At 44.4% G+C, this 16,816-nt stretch overlaps 1 protein-coding gene across 2 annotated transcripts in view; it reads left to right on the top strand.

Moving 5' to 3' along the window:
- Positions 1–16,816, top strand: part of LOC100497990 (collagen type V alpha 3 chain) — a 132,058-nt gene that overhangs the window by 19,236 nt on the left and 96,006 nt on the right. The window lies entirely within an intron of this gene.

The raw sequence follows: 16,816 nt of genomic DNA on the forward strand, positions 1-16,816 counted from the left end.
CTCATAGTGCTAGACTGGTGGAAATACCTTGCATTTTACTAGGGAGCATAGTGAAACAATAGGGGGCAGCTACAAAATCGATGCAAATGTTACGCTGGTGGCAGCCATTACACTGGGATTATGGGGGAAAGCACAGCTTCAGAGGTAAAAACATAGCGATTCTCATGCAAAATTTTACTTTGCCTACTGCACTTGCAGTTGTAAATGGCTAGTGTTAGACAGGGGTGTTTGGGGCCCATTGGGGCTGCCATTCCAGGGGCCCACACACCCTAGGGGCCTCTGCCACCTCAGCGGGGAAGTGCCAATGCTTTTTGTTTAATAGTTTGATGTGATGTGGGCACATCACGAACACCATTCTGTTATATAAGGTGTTAGAGCTCAGCAACTGGGAACTAGAAGAATGAATAAAAGATAAAAAAAGCACCAAATGGGCCCCTCTGTAAGGACATTGCAATGCAAAAACAACCCAGCACTGGCCCCATAGATATTGCCTTCAGCTCCCGGAAATGGGTTAATATATTTGCTTAATATATTTGTTATAAAATGAGAGGTCCACCATGTTTGATCACTTAAAATGCACCAATCATTACTTATGACATCACTAAGTGCTGCACTAAGTATGATAGGCTAATAATGAATGCAGTGAGCTATATAATAAGGGTGAGTGTGCCTGCACACATCCCTGGAGCTGTTAGGGCACGCTCTGGTTAATGTGCTTCCTGGGGGAGAGATTATTTCTTTCTGTAGGGCTGTGTATGGGCTGTATATGGGCTCTCTTGTATCTGGCACCAAGCCCAAGTCACTGCTATCAGTGCTAGCTTTCCATAGCTGTCAGGGAGGATAGATAGGGGAGGTGTTATTTAACTGATCACAGCCCCTCTTAACCCCCCTGGAACAGGCACCCTGGCCCCTGTAACATGAGCTCACCCAGTAACAGCTTAAGTTACCTACATATGGGTGTTTATATGTATTCTTCACACAGTCGCAAGGGCTTATTTACAAACACAATGCAATGTGCAAAGATATTTACGCGAAATGAAGTCTTTTTCCCAGAAATATTGGCTATGGACCAATATGGTTGCTACATAGTGCTTGTTTTGGTACATCAGCACATATAATCAATATTGGCCTTAGCTAGCGCCGTATTTCTTGACCAGGCACCCCAAGGCCATACGCCACATTCGCCCCCCCTCTCCGAACCGTCATGCCGCCCCTAAATCTGTGCCACCCTAGGTCCGGGCCTGTGTGGCCTCACCACAAATCTGGGCCTGCTACTGACACAATCCCAAGTACGTTTTTGCGGCTGCATTTGTAAATTACCCATATACCTCCCACTGCAGGGTGATACAGTGACACAGACAGGAGGGGGCTATGGGACATGAAGTCTGTCCCTCCCACTGCAGGGTGATACAGTGACACAGACAGGAGGGAGCTATGGGACATGAAGTCTGTCCCTCCCACTGCAGGGTGATACAGTGACACAGACAGGAGGGAGCTATGGGACATGGAGTCTGCCCCTCCCACTGCAGGGTGATACAGTGACACAGACAGGAGGGGGCTATGGGACACGGAGTCTGCCCCTCCCACTGCAGGGTGATACAGTGACACAGACAGGAGGGAGCTATGGGACACGGAGTCTGCCCCTCCCACTGCAGGGTGATACAGTGACACAGACAGGAGGGAGCTATGGGACACGGAGTCTGCCCCTCCCACTGCAGGGTGATACAGTGACACAGACAGGAGGGGGCTATGGGACATGGAGTCTGTCCCTCCCACTGCAGGGTGATACAGTGACACAGACAGGAGGGGGCTATGGGACACGGAGTCTGCCCCTCCCACTGCAGGGTGATACAGTGACACAGACAGGAGGGAGCTATGGGACACGGAGTCTGTCCCTCCCACTGCAGGGTGATACAGTGACACAGACAGGAGGAGGCTATGGGACACGGAGTCTGTCCCTCCCACTGCAGGGTGATACAGTGACACAGACAGGAGGGAGCTATGGGACATGAAGTCTGTCCCTCCCACTGCAGGGTGATACAGTGACACAGACAGGAGGGGGCTATGGGACACGGAGTCTGTCCCTCCCACTGCAGGGTGATACAGTGACACAGACAGGAGGGGGCTATGGGACACGGAGTCTGTCCCTCCCACTGCAGGGTGATACAGTGACACAGATAGGAGGGGGCTATGGCATACCTCCCAACATTTGAAAAATGAAAAGAGGGACAAAAAGATTTGGCGCGCGCAGTGCGGCAATTTTTTTGACCACGCCCCCTTTTTGTGGCCACGCCCCAATTACCACACCCAATTAAAAAAAAATACTCCTTTTATATAGATCAAATGGCGGGAGCAGACGAAAATGTGCTATACCCTCATACTGAACAACCTAAGGAAAACAATATAGCAACTCCTACATTAAAATACAAATATAGAGAGAAGGCAGTCAGTTATAAGTGAGTTATAACTAAGTACCAGTTTTGCCCCCCCATACACAGTAGCCCCATACACAGTAGCCCCCCCATACACAGTAGCCCCATACACAGTAGCCCCCCCATACACAGGTGCCCCCCCATACATAGGTGCCCCCCCATACACAGTAACCCCCAATACACAGTAGCCCACAATACACAGTGCCCCCAATACACAGTAGCCCACAATACACAGTGCCCCCAATACACAGTAGTCTCCCATACACAGTAGCCCCCAATACACAGTAGCCACCAATACACAGTGCCCCCAATACACAATAGTCTCCCATACACAGTAGCCCACAATACACAGTGCCCCCAATACACAGTGCCCCTATACACAGTAGCCCCCCATGCACAGTAGCCCCCCATACACAGTGCCCCTATACACAGTGCCCCCCATACACAGTGCCCCCTATACACAGTAGCCCCACAATACACAGTGCCCCCTATACACAGTAGCCCACAATACACAGTGCCCCCTATACACAGTGCCCCCCATACACAGTGCCCCCTATACACAGTAGCCCACAATACACAGTGCCCCCTATACACAGTAGCCCCCTATACACAGTGCCCCCTATACACAGTAGCCCCCTATACACAGTGCCCCCTATACACAGTGCCCCCTATACACAGTTCCCCCCATACACAGTGCCCCCTATACACAGTAGCCCACAATACACAGTGCCCCCTATACACAGTAGCCCACAATACACAGTGCCCCTATACACAGTGCCCCCTATACACAGTAGCCCACAATACACAGTGCCCCCTATACACAGTAGCCCACAATACACAGTGCCCCCTATACACAGTTTCCACCCCACCCCACCCCACCCCGTACCTCCCACCTCCCATAGGCGCTTCGTCTGCTGCTTCGTTATGCCTCTCCTTGTGCTGCGCGACAGGTCCTTTTATAAGGTTGCGCTCTGTGCGTAATGACGTCACACCCACAGGCACAACCTTATAAAAGGGCCTGTCACGCAGCACAAGGAGAGGCATAACGAAGCAGCCGACGAAGCATGAACAGCGGGACAGTTGGGGGGTATGGGCTATGGGACATGGAGTCTGCCCCTCCCACTGCAGGGTGATAAAGTGACACAGACAGGAGGGGGTTATGGGACATGGAGTCTGCCCCTCCCACTGCAGGGTGATACAGTGACACAGACAGGAGGGAGCTATGGGACACAGAGTCTGTCCCTCCCACTGCAGGGTGATACAGTGACACAGACACGGGGGGGCTATGGGACATGGAGTCTGCCCCTCCCACTGCAGGGTGATACAGTGACACAGACAGGAGGGGGCTATGGGACACGGAGTCTGCCCCTCCCACTGCAGGGTGATACAGTGACACAGACAGGATGGGGCTATGGGACATGGAGTCTGTCCCTCCCACTGCAGGGTGATACAGTGACACAGACAGGAGGGGGCTATGGGACATGGAGTCTGTCCCTCCCACTGCAGGGTGATACAGTGACACAGATAGGAGGGGGCTATGGGACATGGAGTCTGCCCCTCCCACTGCAGGGTGATACAGTGACACAGACAGAAGGGGGCTATGGGACATGGAGTCTGTCCCTCCCACTGCAGGGTGATACAGTGACACAGACAGGAGGGGGCTATGGGGCATGGAGTCTGTCCCTCCCACTGCAGGGTGATACAGTGACACAGACAGGAGGGGGCTATGGGACATGGAGTCTGTCCCTCCCACTGCAGGGTGATACAGTGACACAGATAGGAGGGGGCTATGGGACATGGAGTCTGCCCCTCCCACTGCAGGGTGATACAGTGACACAGACAGAAGGGGGCTATGGGACATGGAGTCTGTCCCTCCCACTGCAGGGTGATACAGTGACACAGACAGGAGGGGGCTATGGGACACTGAGTCTGTCCCTCCCACTGCAGGGTGATACAGAGACACAGACAGGAGGGGGCTATGGGACACGGAGTCTGTCCCTCCCACTGCAGGGTGATACAGTGACACAGACAGGAGGGGGCTATGGGACACGGAGTCTGTCCCTCCCACTGCAGGGTGATACAGTGACACAGACAGGAGGGAGCTATGGGACACGGAGTCTGTCCCTCCCACTGCAGGGTGATACAGTGACACAGACAGGAGGGGGCTATGGGACACGGAGTCTGCCCCTCCCACTGCAGGGTGATACAGTGACACAGACAGGAGGGAGCTATGGGACACGGAGTCTGCCCCTCCCACTGCAGGGTGATACAGTGACACAGACAGGAGGGGGATATGGGACACCGAGTCTGTCCCTCCCACTGCAGGGTGATACAGAGACACAGACAGGAGGGGGCTATGGGACACGGAGTCTGTCCCTCCCACTGCAGGGTGATACAGAGACACAGACAGGAGGGGGCTATGGGACACGGAGTCTGCCCCTCCCACTGCAGGGTGATACAGTGACACAGACAGGAGGGAGCTATGGGACACGGAGTCTGTCCCTCCCACTGCAGGGTGATACAGTGACACAGACAGGAGGGAGCTATGGGACACGGAGTCTGTCCCTCCCACTGCAGGGTGATACAGTGACACAGACAGGAGGGAGCTATGGGACACGGAGTCTGCCCCTCCCACTGCAGGGTGATACAGTGACACAGACAGGAGGGAGCTATGGGACACGGAGTCTGCCCCTCCCACTGCAGGGTGATACAGTGACACAGACAGGAGGGGGCTATGGGACACTGAGTCTGTCCCTCCCACTGCAGGGTGATACAGTGACACAGACAGGAGGGAGCTATGGGACACGGAGTCTGCCCCTCCCACTGCAGGGTGATACAGTGACACAGACAGGAGGGGGCTATGGGACATGGAGTCTGCCCCTCCCACTGCAGGGTGATACAGTGACACAGACAGGAGGGGGCTATGGGACATGGAGTCTGCCCCTCCCACTGCAGGGTGATACAGTGACACAGACAGGAGGGGGCTATAGGACATGGAGTCTGCCCCTCCCACTGCAGGGTGACATAGTTACAAGATGCCCAATTCTTCTTGGTCAGATTATATAGCTAAAAATACCATCCATATTGTCTATGTAGCTATATGATTTATTCAAGCATTAGGGCACTGAGGAATAAAGGACACAGCATTCCTAGTTTCTGGGGTAACTTAGGAGCATTGTAAACTCACTAAACACCCACAACTCACTGTGACACTAACACAAAAAAATTCTTATGCTCTGCAAACAGAATGAAATGGACCCCTGGGGGTAAATAAGTCTGTGCATTACTGGGGAATGGAGAGACAAAGGGGCCCCAAGTGAGCAGGCTTGGCATGTAAGTGACTGTTAATAGGAAGGGAGGACCAGTGAGGAGACGGACATTTCCCTGCTTGGCTACTCAGGGCTGACAGAGATGGGATGTGCAGCAGCAGCAGACAGCAATGAATGAGATGAGCTTTAGCATGATTCATATAAACAGATCATGGTTTTGTTTTTGGGCAGGAATCCTGCTGATATACTGTTACGTTACCTCGTAGGGGATACAGTAGATGTAGCTCAAAATTCATGTTAGCCAATAAGCAAGTAGAAAGTATTTGTGTCTGGTTCTGCTTAGTTTCCATGCAAAGGTCATGTGTATACTTTTTTCTCTGAAATAAACATAATTATTTAAGATAATAAATAGCACCTGTAAGAAGCTTTGCAGCACAAGAAACATTGAAAAATATAATTTGTTTAAAAGTTAACTGCCCTAACCATTACCAAAACTGACAAGTTTGGTGTTAAATAGTTAAAGCTTTATTTATTGTTAAAAATTAGCAAATAATGATAAATAGGCCCCTTAATATTTCCAAAAGGATGTGAAATAAATAATAAAACCTCTATGTGACTTATAAAACATCCCCTACAATCTGTGTGTATTTTTAAACATATACCTGTTCCCCTAATATGCTAAATTATTATGAATGAACATGTACTAATATAAGTAAACTAGAGAAACAGGTCCTGTTTAGATTTAGCTAGACCCTGTATTTACCAACTGCCTATAGCAGTGTTAAGGGATTAGCTAAGGGGAAACCCCCAACACACTGATAGGTGGGTGGTGAGTTCTTCAGGCAATGAGGTAGGGTCTTCAGACAAGAAGTTGGGAACCGAAATGGAAGCAATTAGGGACTAAACAAGGAGGAGAGGGTGAAGATCTAGAACAGGACACCACAAGCAGGTCAGGAAGCAGGACAGAGTGGAACGGGTGAAAAAGCAGGATAGACTGAAAGTGGGCCAAGATAGACTGGAAAGGGAGAAGAGAAAGATCTGTTGGAGAATGGAGCAGATGAAGAAGCAGAAACATGAACTAGACCCACACAAGACCAGGCAGGACCCAGCAGGAGCAAGTGTCAGGGTCAAGCCTCAATGCTCAAGGAACAATGCTCAGGTCAAGAGTTAACATAGGAAAAGATTGTAAATAGGGCACATGCAGCTCTGATTGGCTGGCCCCACATAGCAAATAAAGCTGCTAGGATGTAGCAGACACAATGGATAAAAAGGTAAAAAAAAACAAATTTACCAGTAACCTCCAGTATCCACTTCATGGCCCAGTGGAGAAGGAAGCACAGCCAATAAGTGGGAAATCATCAGAGGCATCCAGGCAGGAGTTAAGTACAGGGCTGCCTTGTGCCTACAGTGCATTGCTTTGCACCCTGCAACAGGTTCAGTGTCCTGGATGGGTGCAAAGGTGCGCAGTTTGGCTTGGATTTATAACTTTTTTCTTCTTCTTTTCTATTGTGCAGTATGTGTACTAGCCCTTAGAAAGATCAGAAGATAAATCACAGCAGTTCTGACATCCAGCAGATCTCTTGTTTAAATTAGCCTGCAAGATAAATTGATTAATTTGGTCTGACTCCCAGAAGTAGCATGCATCCCAAAGCGTGGTTCCCACCATTATTCATTCCCTAAATCCCGAATGTTTATTCTATGCTTCTGAACATCATCATGGAATCCGAAGTTCATTGGGTCAAAGAATGAGCTGCTTTTATTGCCTTTATTGCTTGTCCTGTATTTATAGTGAGCTCAATTGCAAATGGGCCCATGTAGTTTTATAAGCAATGAGATCCAGAAACCATTTAATCATTCTACAAATAAAACATTTGGGCCAATAATTCTTTGGGATTAAAATATATTCAGGATAAGCCTAAAATAAAGAGGGCGGGGAAGAAGGGAAGAGTGGTAGCAAGTGAGGGCTGGGATGGGATAATAAAGAGGGTTTCTGGGAGTTTAGAACATAAGTTGGGTGTATAAGCCATAGGGATGCCACACTTCGTATCCTGCCCCGTGCCCTTTGGCACGTAAGAACTTGTGCCCATTCCACTGGTAAACAGGGCAAAATATCTATTCAGAAGGAGCATCATACAATCCTTCTAACTGAGTGCAGGCATCTCATTCCCCAACAAGCAAAGGCAACTGCCATGACCTTTAAACTGCCACTGAACCTTCTACTACCCCTTCAAATGCTTAACTTTTTAACTTTTAATACATTTATTCAGTTTCTAAATGCTCAACCAAGTCTTTTATTAAAAAGAAAATAAAGAGGTAAAGACAAGGGGGGGGGGGGGGGGAGTTATAAAATAGAATAGAATTTCTAAGAAAAAAGATTAAATGCAAAGAATTTATCTCAGCTGTTAAGCTCCAACAGGTTCAGGCTCGTAACGTTAACGTCTTGAAGGAAAAGGTTCTTATATATCCCAAGGCAAAGGCAAACCTAAACCTGCTGATTGTTTAATAATACTTTTCCTACATAAATTCTCTTTTCCCCTTGATGGTGGATGAAGTCATTCTCCTACTGAACTAGGGAGCACAGTGAGATGTCTCCTCTGTTTCCTATGTGTAGTGTTCATTTAGGCCAGGGATCCCCAAACTTGTATACCCCTGAGCCACATTTACATGGAAAAGTGTGGGGAGCAACACAAACATGAAAATGTTCCTTGGGGTGCTAATAAGAGCTATAATTGGCTACTAAATAGCCCCTATGTGGACTGGCAGCCTACGGAAGACTCTGTGTTTGGCATTATACTTGGTTTTTATGCAACCAAAACTTGCCTCCTAACCAGAAATTCAAAAATGGGCACCTACTTTGAGGCCACGGGGAGCAACATCCAAGGGGTTGGTAAGCAACATGTTGCTCACGAGCCACTGGTTGGGGAACACTGATTTAGGCGTCAACCCACAAAGATGGAGTCTCACTCCAGAATTCTAATCCATGGGAACCAATCAGAAAAGAGTTCTAATTGGACAACTGTAGTAAGGCAAATGAAAGCAAAGTTCTATAGCTATACTTTTTCATTTTGTAGGGATTTCTGGTCTACATCATAAAGTATCTAAGGTCCTAAAGCTGATTTAAGTCTGTTTAGGCACCAGATAAAACATAACTCAAGCCCCCTTTATATTAAATGCACGGTAATAAAATCTAGGAACTTTGGCTGGAAATAAAAGAAGAAATAACTTGTATATGAATTGTATATTTATAATTGGTGTTATTATGTTTATTGTAGAAAATCACTGGGAAACAAATGTTTCTCAGTCTGAAAAGAACCCTTAGTCCCTTGGGTAGCACTGGGATATTTCATATAAATGCATTACTCTGACAGCCAGGGCACCCTGAGAGACATCCACCAGCTTCTGCTCAGTAGACATATTGGCCTTAATGGCCTTTGTGCCTTAGACAGTATGATAATTCATGGCCACCATAAGAAATATTCTTTGGCTGGTTTGAAAAAGTTTCATATTTCCCTGATTCCATTAGAAACAGAGCATAAAGCAGAATGGGGAATGTCTACTAAAAGAACAGCCCTGTTATTGAATTCCTCGGGCAGGCAGAAGGGTCCAAGACTGTACGTGAGAGACCCCGTTATCTTGAGTTATATCAAAAATTATAATAACATTTCAACTATTAAGCCTTCTAGGGCTTCTATGTCCCAGTACCATGACATTTCCTTCTAGGGTTGCCACCAAACTGGTATTTGACTGGCCGAGCTAGCAAATAGGGCCGGTGCCAGCAGTATAAAACTACCAGTAATATATTTGGCAGTAAATTTGTAAGGGAAACAACCCTTCCTATAGATCCCTCCCGTCCCTGACCCTCTCTGTGGCAATCACTGCCCTTTTAGGTACAGGTCTGCCTCTGTCCTGTCCATTTCCCCAAGTGATATCCCTGCCTGAAGGTGGTATTAACACCGAAAAAAGGTAGCAACCCTATTTCCCTCACTTTTTCCACCCTTGAGTAGTAAATGATACTGGGATTAATCCAAATTCATATTTGTTGCCAGAATGGAGTTTTTTATGTCGGCTTGGCAAATATAAGCTGCTGATCTAGCCATATTGTCAGCTGACCTTCCTGTATGGAGTCAAAACAATCACCTTCTGATCCATTACTGTGTAGCTGATATGGATTTGGCTGGATGAAAATCCCCACTACCTAAAGACCTCAGCAAATTGTAGAGTTTCACATGTACCTATCAACAGCGTTTATTTTTACTTTAAATTTGATCCATTGTTGTTACCATCCTAGCTCTGAGGAAAAAAATCTAGCTTAAATGGAGATTTCTTTACTTTTTGGGTAGAAATACATGGACACTTCCTTCCACTGTAGGGGTGCCATTTATACATAATATAAACATTATAAGCTTTCACACCAAATTAACATTCCACCATTTTTTTAGAATGATTACTGTAACCATGGATATTCTGGTTCTTAACTGATTCTTAAGGAGGCTTCTTTCAACCTGTAGATGCTTTAAAAGACAATGGATCTCCTGTTGGAAGGGATCACCAGGCCACTCATCTGGTTCTTCTGGTCCATTGGTCTCACACTTAAGCAAGCAGTAGAGCAGATCTGATTTTCATAGAAAGGGAAAGGAGCCCCTTGCAAAGGATTCCACAAATTCCAGAGATTTTGTCTATAGAAACATATAGATATGAAAAGTGAACTGAGATGAACTTTATTCATTCTTAAAAAATGTGTTCCACTTGCATGGACTTAGGAGAAGGGAAGAGAGCCAGATAAATATTCAGCATGGTGTAAACAGAAAGGGAAATTTGGGCTGGACTCAGATGCTGAATTCTACTGCACGGTATCCTCAGAGTTTTGATATATAAAGTTTATACTGGGTCACTTGTTGGGCCTCTAATAATCCCATTAGAAGATCCTATGAAATTATTTCATTTTTCCAGCTAATTTCCCTTCTAAAAAATAGCATTCCTGATGAGGAGGGTCTTCTTGAAGAAAACACAGAAGTAAAGAATAGTCCTTGTACTGTATGTACTTCAGGGTCCATTGTCTCCAGACCCCCTCCCCATTGTGATTTATGATAATTGTCTCTACGTGTGTTTTAGCAGAGGCAATTCACAGTATTGTCTATGGTAGAGGATTTTCTGGAGTTTAATAGCCATGAAAAAGTAGCTGCTACTAGTAGCTCAGTGTGTCTTCACCCTAAACTGCCCCGCTCAGAATAACACGCCATTCTCCCTGCATGCAGATTTATTTTGTTTTTCTATTACAAGCAGCTGAACTGCAGCTCTTTTACTGACTTCCTTGTCTAGCATGAAGCTCTGCCCCCTTTTGCTTTTAAGCATTTCTTCTCTCTCAGACTACGAAGACCTACGGAGGTGCCTACTGGGCATGCTCGCTGCCTCTGCTCCAATTAAAATCAATCAGACATGCGCAGCAGGCAGTATCTTTGAGGTTATCATAGTTAAAGAGAGAAGGGGGGCTCAGAAAGCAATAGGGGCGGAGCTTCATGCTAGACAAGGAAGTAACTCAAAGACCTGCTGTTTGGCTGCTTGTAATAGAAAAACAATAAATAAATCTGCATGCAGGGAGAAAGATATGTTATTATGGGGGCTGTTAATAGTAATTTTAGTGGATTTAAAAAAAAAAAAAAGGTTTATTTATTATTTAATCTCACAGTTCTGCATTTTCATCTTTATTCTCTTCTGCTGCTTTAAACGTTGTCATTCTATCAGCCATTGTTATGTTTCCTGTACTGACCTTTATTTAGAATGTTTCTGCATTTTCATATCTTTCCTCCATTCTTCCTCTCTTTAGTGCTCTCCTTTTTGGCTGCTTTAAGTCCGTATTGCATTGTATACTTCTAGTAACCGGTGTTGGTATGTTTGTGGGGATTGCTTTATTTTCCAGCAGGGTTATATTTAATCTAATACATTCATTTTCAGTGATGAGGCATTAGATACCAAACCTCTAGAGTCTTGTGTCAGAGCAGCTTGATTTTTGTTTATACAGGGTTGATATTGGGGAAGGACCAAAATATTTCTGATATCTCCAATATACAGTATATCCCCAGGGCCCTTTTGGTTCTGAATCACGCAGCCTCCACCCAACACCACCATTCAATTCATACTTTGGTATTTCAAACACAATGGCACATTAATACTGTACTAAAACATAGTGACTAGCTATGTCAGGACTTCGTAGTGCACACAAGAACAGAACTACCACCCCCACATCCCACTTTCATTACTCGCCGTGCCCTTATTTATATTTTTAACAGAACACGTTGTAACTTTTCTGAACCTTGACTCCAAACAACATCCTTTTGTTAGGGAAAGAAAAGACAGAGGGAGCTCACCCTTCTCAGCCAGTACACTGAAACTATTGTTACTGACTCCCAGCTAATGTCTCCAGCATTTATCCCCGGGATATGGGATCAACCGATGTACAGTACATTGCTTGGACTGATTTTCCCTAAAATATTAATGAACATTTTTTTCCAGTTTTACGCTATGCTTTGGAACCTTAAAGAGCCACCAAGGAATCTTTGTTTTGCATTACAGTTGTTTATTTGCCTAAAGGAACTATCACTGCTGAAATATAGAGATCACTTAGATTGTAAGCTCTACTGGGCAGGGACCTCCTTCCTACTCATACCACATAGCATGTAATCTTTGTATTTATACTTATTTATTGTATTCATTATACAGGTATGGGACCCCTTATCCGGAAAACCATTATCCAGAAAGCTCCAAATTACAGAAAGGCCATCTCCCATAGACTCCATTATAAGCAAATAATTCTAATTTTTAAAAATGATTTTCTTTTTTTCTGTAGTAATTAAACAGTACCTTGTACTTGATCCCAACTAAGATATAATGAATCCTTATTGGGGGCAGAACAGCCCTGTTGGGTTTATTTAATGGTTAAATGATTCCCTTTTCTCTGTAATAATAAAACAGTACCTGTACTTGATCCCAACTAAGATATAATTACCCCTTATTGGGGGCAGAACAGCCCTATTGGGTTTATTTAATGGTTAAATGATTCCCTTTTCTCTGTAATAATAAAACAGTACCTGTACTTGATCCCAACTAAGATATAATTACCCCTTATTGGGGCAGAACAGCCCTATTGGGTTTATTTAATGGTTAAATGATTCCCTTTTCTCTGTAATAATAAAACAGTACCTGTACTTGATCCCAGCTAAGATATAATGAATCCTTACTGGAGGCAAAACAAGCCTATTGGGTTTATTCAATATTTAAATACTTTTTAGCAGACTTAAGTTATAGAGATCCAAATTACGTAAAGAACCCCAGGTCCCGAGCATTCTGGATTACAGGTCCCATACCTGTAATACACATCCTCCCTGTATGTACTGTTGTACATTGTAAGATTGTACAGTGCTGCTTATTCTTGTAGTGCTTTATAAATAAAGTTACACATGTAAATGGGTAAAATAAAGAATTAATTTTATAATATAAGTAGTTAGATATACATAGTTACATAATATAAGTAGTTATAAAGTTATATGAGGGACAGCCAGCAGGCAGTGCCAGATCCACCTGGAAGCCTATTTAAGGCAGTGCATTTCCTCTTTTGGCCTGATGAGATCAGCAGATAAGCAGATGGATACCTGAAGCCTTACTAGGGTAGATAGAGAGGTAGAAGAAGAAACTACTTGTATTTGTTCCAGGAACAAGAGCTAGACTAACTAGCTAGTGAGGACAGTTTGGGTCCCTACGAGGAGTCAGTTTTGAGGTAGAGCCCCAGGGGTGACTGTAGGTTAGGTTAGCGGCCTTACAGAAGAGCTGTAGAGAGACAGCTTGGGTAAAGCTTGGGCACTGGAAGGAGACAGGGTCCTGGAGGCTTCAAGGGAGATACTCTGTGTGCAGTGTGTGTGACTATGAGTGTTACTTGTGAAACTTATAGCAAGTTTCCTGGTTGGTTTACTCCAGTCTCCTGTCCTACAACCTGAGAAACCTGCAATAAAGTTCTTGTTCAACCCATGCTATTGTGGTCAAGCCTGCTATTCTTAGTTAAGGCCTGCACTGGTCCCAGCAAGAGAAGGTAACAACCCCGGGTACCCATGTAACATACATACACACATACATACATATGGGATTTTTGCACACATTTCTCCATTTATCACTTTGAGAGGCAAATCTAAAGATTACCTTGAAAATACTGCAAGGCGTCACAAACACAGCACACGTGCAAATGGGAATTTTAAAACACAAGTCGTCCCGTTTTTTGCCCATAATTAAGCATATTTTAGCACAATTCCAATATAAAAGCAGGGGCTTTTCACACTACTTAGCACGTGTGTTTTGAAAATAACAGATAGATGGTGACAAGCATTTTCTGAGTAGGGACAGCATCACTTCCATCCCGCCAATGCATGTGTGGTTAATAATTGTATAAATGGCTGATTCTCTGGCCGTAGGTTAGTGGTGCAACCTGGTAGTGGTACCCTGGAGCTCCCCACATACAGGGTTGTTGCAATACCACTGTCATCAAGCATATTGTACTATATATGGGTTGAGTTATAGCGACCTCTCTTTTTATATCACTCCATATCCGAATCATACCTAGCGGCCTCTTCTGCTGCCCCTCATAAATACAGCACTGCCTAATGCAGGCATTACTTTATTCATGGGGTAGGGGGCTCAGGGTTCTTCAGCAATTCATTTGGCATGAAGGGCAGGGTACAAATAAAAGTTTGTTCAAAGACATGGTGAATTGTGGCCATTTTTTGCATTTCGAACACTGCCTGGCACTTCATAATTTACCCCCTACATTTACATGGAAATATGCTCTACATCAGGGGTGCCCAAAAGGTAGGTTGCAGTCTACCAGTAGATCACTTTAAAGTTTCTGGTAGACCTCGAGGAGGAGTACAGTGGGATGACATTCCGCCACTTCTCTTTTCCCCCCAGCATACTTGAGCTTTTGAGTGTGGCTGCTCAAGCCATCCATCTTTGTAGTTTCATCCCAGTATAGAAGATTGTCCCCACCGGGCCGCTGTATATATTTGTTCCCACTTTATATATGTTTCTGTGCGCAGACTACAAAGTGGGCCATGAAGAAGGGAAGTAAAAACTACTACAGGTATGGGACCTGTTATCCAGAATGCTCAGGACCTGGGATTTTCTGGATAATGGGTCTTTCTGTAATTTGGATCTCCTACCTTAAGTCTACTAAAAAAAATTATTTAAACAGTAATTAAACCCAATAGGATTGTTTTGCCTCCAATAAAGGTTAATTATATCTTAGTTGGGATCAAGTACAAGGTATTGTTTTATTATTACAGAGAAAAAGGAAATCATTTAACCATTAAATAAACCCAATAGGGCTGTTCTGCCCCCAATAAGGGGTAATTATATCTTAGTTGGGATCAAGTACAGGTACTGTTTTATTATTACAGAGAAAAGGGAATCATTTAACCATGAAATAAACCCAATAGGGCTGTTCTGCCCCCAATAAGGGGTAATTATATCTTAGTTGGGATCAAGTACAAGGTACTGTTTTATTATTACTGAGAAAAAGGAAATCATTTTGAAAAATTATTTGATTACAATGGGGTCTATGTGAGATGGCCTTTCCGTAATTCGGAACTTTCTGGATAATGGGTTTCCGGATAAGGGGTCCGTACAATCCTTTCACATTAAACTTGAAGTTGGCACTTGAATAATGTTATGTGGGCATTAAATGTGAATTAGGCACTGCATTTATATATTGCTATGTGTATTTGTTAAACATCGATTGATACTTTTTCTTGCTTATTGCGCCAAATGATAGAAGTCGCGCTATTTTAACTGTGGTAGATCTCATTATGGAGGCCAGGTGGCAAGAGTAGATCACAGGGTGACAAAGTCTGGGCACCCCTGCTCTAGCGTGAATCCACGACTCCGTGGAAACCCAGGGTTCCGCACAACTTCTTACCATTTGTGAGAGGGAAGAAAGATTATCAAGGCAATAAAATGAATGCATGATTCGTTATACAAGTGAATAAAAAAAAAAACTCTTTCTGTTGGTCAGGCAGCTGCACATTTTTCATACACACGAAATTCATCAAATAATCAAAAGTATCTCTGTATTGACAACAACAAAACAGCTGTTCCCTTACCAAAACATCAGTATATAAAGTCCCATTCAGCATATAAATTGCACAAAAGGGCTATGTCTCATAGCGGTTAAATCAATGCAGATTGTGCTAGGCCTCTCCCATGCTGGGAAGCCTACAGTACGTGACTGTACCTTATGGGCATATATAGACTGGCTACTCCCAGGGACACGGTTAGGAGCTTGGTTGGCAAAGTGATATATGTAAGGCTTAGTTTGCCCTTAACGTTTCACTTCCTGTTGGTGGAAACTGCCATGAACTGCTGCTGGGTTCAGGGTCTAGTTGTTTCTTTGTAGAAATGAAAATTTCACCATTACGGTAGTTTTTTTATGATTTCAGTTCTTATTATCTAGTATTTTTTACCAATGGTAACAACAGTATCAAGCATTTCCTATTCCAACAAGGCTGAAATGGCTTGGTGCGTGTATTAAAGGGGTTGACATAGACATTGATATTCTCAGGCAATCTGCAATTGTTTTTTGTTTGTTATTTTTTGTGATTTTTGGTTATTTAGCTTTTTGTTCAGCAGCCCTCCAATTCGGAATTTCAGCAGCTATCTGGTTCCTAGGGCCTTGTTTACCTTAGCAACCAGGCAGTGGTTTAAATGAAAGACTGGTATATGAATAGGAGCTATAGTTTTTTGGCTGCTGGGGTCAGTGACCCCCATTTGTAAAATGAAAATACGTAGAAGAAAACGGCAAAAACTTTTAAAAAAAACTATAAAAAATAAATAATGAAGACCAATGGCAAAGTTGCTAGGAATAGGACATTTTATAACATACTAAAAGTTAATATAAAGGAGAACCAGGGATAATTGGTTCAAAATAAGAAAAAAAAGGTTCAGCTGGATAACAATGGGACATATTTACTAATCTGCGTACGCTCTCGAACGTTCCGAGCATATTTTCACCGAATTTTTCGCCGCCCGCACAACTTTTTCGTACGCCGCATGACTTTTTCGTACACTTGCGTAACTTTT

The sequence above is a fragment of the Xenopus tropicalis genome, chromosome 3 (genome assembly GCF_000004195.4).
Source record: "Xenopus tropicalis strain Nigerian chromosome 3, UCB_Xtro_10.0, whole genome shotgun sequence".
Taxonomy (NCBI): Eukaryota; Metazoa; Chordata; class Amphibia; order Anura; family Pipidae; genus Xenopus; species Xenopus tropicalis.